The sequence below is a fragment of the Argentina anserina genome, unplaced genomic scaffold (assembly GCF_933775445.1).
Source record: "Argentina anserina unplaced genomic scaffold, drPotAnse1.1, whole genome shotgun sequence".
Taxonomy (NCBI): domain Eukaryota; kingdom Viridiplantae; phylum Streptophyta; class Magnoliopsida; order Rosales; family Rosaceae; genus Argentina; species Argentina anserina.
The window spans coordinates 365,885-369,166 of NW_026089527.1; the positions used below are offsets into that span (position 1 = coordinate 365,885).

Genomic DNA, 3,282 nt, shown 5'->3' on the forward strand with positions numbered 1-3,282 from the left:
TCAACAAATGAGTCCTACCATGTTCACTATCTCTGATTGAGCTAAAGGCCTTCTGAAACAAAGACTTGATCTTGTGTCTAGGCATCCATACTTAGGCCGCACGTCCACCTTGATTTACAACTTAGAATCAATCGATCGTTCAATCATTGAAATAGCAAAAAGAACTTGTGAATTGTATGAACTTGTGACAACGTAAAGAACTAACACTTGTAAACTTGACATAGTTGCCGTGCTCTTCCCCTTAAGTGTGCGTGTATGACTAAGGGAAGGCATGAATTTTGTGTATCCATTATGTATTCTTCAATGCTAACTCGCTACCTTTCATATAAACAGGTACTATGCATGTCCGAATTTTCTAAGAAGACACAAGAGCTCAAGGATCGAATTCAAGCACTTAGAGATTTAAACAACTCTTTCATAAGTAGACCTTTGAATTTCGAAACATCTCCAAGCAATTCACTCTTAAACTCTTCACCTAGATCAGAAGAAGAGGAAGATCTGTCATTTCCCTTCGTCTTTAAGTCAGACTTAGACACAATTGCGGGCCGTGACATAATACCTGTTGGTGCTCCAATGGCACTCAAGAATGCATTCATTCCTACCACCCCGGAATCACCCTCATGCATTGCCTTCACTCCACCTGATGAAGCTAACTTCTCCATTCCTGTTCAATTGCTTGGGCAGCTGCCTAAGTACTCTGGCTCTTCAATGGAAGACCCTAATGTTCACCTTAGGGAGTTCTTGGACATTTGCAAGCTCCAATCGATTCATCATCTTTCTCAAGAAGGCTTGAGGTTGCTTTTGTTCCCATTTACCCTTAAGGATGATGCTAAACGTTGGTTATATTCTTTGCCTGCAAGAATCATCACTACATGGGACGAAATGACTAGGAGGTTCTTGAAGCAATTCTTCCCTGCTCAACTCACGAAAAGACTTAGGAGGGAGATTCAGAACTTCACTCAAAAAGATGGTGATTCACTCTATGAGGCTTGGGAGGAATTTCAGGAACTACAAAGGAAGTGCCCTCACCATGGTATTTCGTTGGATGACTTGGTGCAATTCTTCTATGAAGGACTCGACACCACCAATAAGAGCATGGTGGACTCGGCATGTGGCTGCACATTCATGAACAAAACCGGTCAAGAAGCTTACACCTTGATCGATGACTTGGCTGACAACAATCGCCAATTTAGTTCCAAGGAGAAGAGAGGAAGCAAGAGCCGTGGGGTGTATGATGTTGATGCAAGGAATCAGATGGCGACTTTAGAAAGGAAGCTTGACGTGCTAGTCAAGGCATTCAATGGTTCGAGCATCAACCCTCAAGCATGTGGCATTTGTTCTTTCAAGGATCACACGACTGACAATTGTCCAAATGGTGCAATGACTGAAGAAGAGTTGAACTTTATGGGGCAACAAAGGCCTAGGTATGATCCATATTCGAACACATACAACCCTGGACTTAGAGATCATCCAAATTTTCGTTGGAGCAACAATGCTCAACCATCCAATGCTCAAGGTCAAGGACCTCGTCCTTCAGGTTTGTTTGTGAGGCCTCAGGTACCTCAAGGTTCTGCTCCCTTTAACTCTAATGTTCATGGTTCGAATAATGCATCTTCACCTAACTATGATGAACTTTTGAAGTCTCTTGCTCAAGGGCAACAAAATCTAAACTCTGCTACTCAAGCTTTAGTTACAGGTCAACAAGCTCATTCTAAGGATATAACCGAGCTTAAGAAGCAGATGGGACAAGTGATCGATTTCATGGGCAAGATCCATGAAGGAGGGAAGTTGCCGAGCCAAACTGAGCCTAATCCGAATGTGAAGGCCATGGTGACACGAAGTGGGAGGACTTTGGATGTTCTAATGCAGCAACATAAGAAGGCCGTGCCTTCTAAAGGTAAGGAGGCCGAGAAATACAATGTCAAAGACCTAGAGAAGGACCCTGCCTCCTCTAAAGCCAAAGATGCCGTGCCTCTACCAAAAGATGATCATGTCGTGCATGACAAAGGTAAGGATCCTAACTCTAGTGGTTTGGTTTCAACTAATGCTCTTCCTCGTGTTCCCTTCCCTAGTAGATTTGCAAAGCAAAAGAAGGATGACTCTGATCAAGCCATGCTCGACATTTTCAAGAAGGTGGAAGTGAACATGCCTCTTATTGAATGCATACAACAAAATCCTAAGTATGCTAAGTTCTTGAAAGAATTGTGCACCAACAAGAGGATGACTCGAGAGAAGGAGGTTGTCACAATGAGTGAGACGGTTTCTGCCGTGCTCCAAAGGAAGCTACCACCAAAGCTTAAGGATCCAGGGAGTTTTTCTATCCCTTGTACAATCGGAAACATGACATTTGAAAAGATAATGTTAGACTTAGGTGCATCTATCAATGTAATGCCGCACTATATCTATGAGAACCTAGGTCTAGGTGATTTGAAACGTGACAATGTTGTGATTCGATTGGTTGATTGTTCCAACAAAGTCCCTTTGGGCTATGTTGAAGATGTTCTTGTGCAGGTTTCGAGCTTGATCTTTCCTGCCGACTTCTATGTCATAGACATGAAGCCAACGGAGGCAGATGACAAGGAGGTCCCTATCTTGTTGGGCCGCCCCTTCATGAGGACTGCAAGAACAAAAATAGATGTGTTTAGTGGATCACTCACCTTTGAGTTCGATGGTGAAGTGATTAGCTTCAACATCTTTGAAGCTATGAGGTATCCTCTTTCGGAGTTAAGTGATTGTTTTTCAGTTGACATACTTGATTCCCTTGCAGATAACTATCTAGATACCTTGACAAATGACGAGTTGGCACTCACTATTGCCCAAGGGGCCGGATTCACAAGTGATAGCTCGAACATTTCGGTGCTAGAAGCTAAAGATGCCGTGCCATCTTTCATTCATGAAACCGTGACCTCCCTTGAGGTTGCAAGTGAGGTAAGTTTTGTCTCTCCTAGTCCAATTATCTTAACTACTAACAAGAATCTTCCTTCTGTGGTGCAAGCTCCGAAGCTTGATCTTAAGGTTCTTCCGGACCACTTGAAGTATGCGTTTCTAGGAGAAGAGGATACATTGCCCGTGATCATTTCATCTGCACTAAATGAGGAGCAAGAAGAGAGATTGATTGAAGTGTTGAAGAGACACAAGACGGCAATAGGATGGACCCTAGCCGACATCAAGGGGATCAGCCCTACCATGTGTGTGCATCGAATATTGCTAGAAGATGGTGCCAAACCAACCAAGGAAGGTGAGAGACGCCTTCACCCACCAATGATGCAAGTTGTAAAGGAT

General features: G+C 43.4%; 1 non-coding gene across 1 annotated transcript; it reads right to left on the reverse strand.

Moving 5' to 3' along the window:
• Positions 1–930: 930 nt before the first annotated feature.
• On the reverse strand, positions 931–1,037 carry LOC126804939 (small nucleolar RNA R71). Its single transcript, XR_007673797.1, has one exon. It is a non-coding gene; the product is annotated as a small nucleolar RNA R71 (small nucleolar RNA).
• Between the last annotated feature and the right edge of the window lie 2,245 nt (positions 1,038–3,282).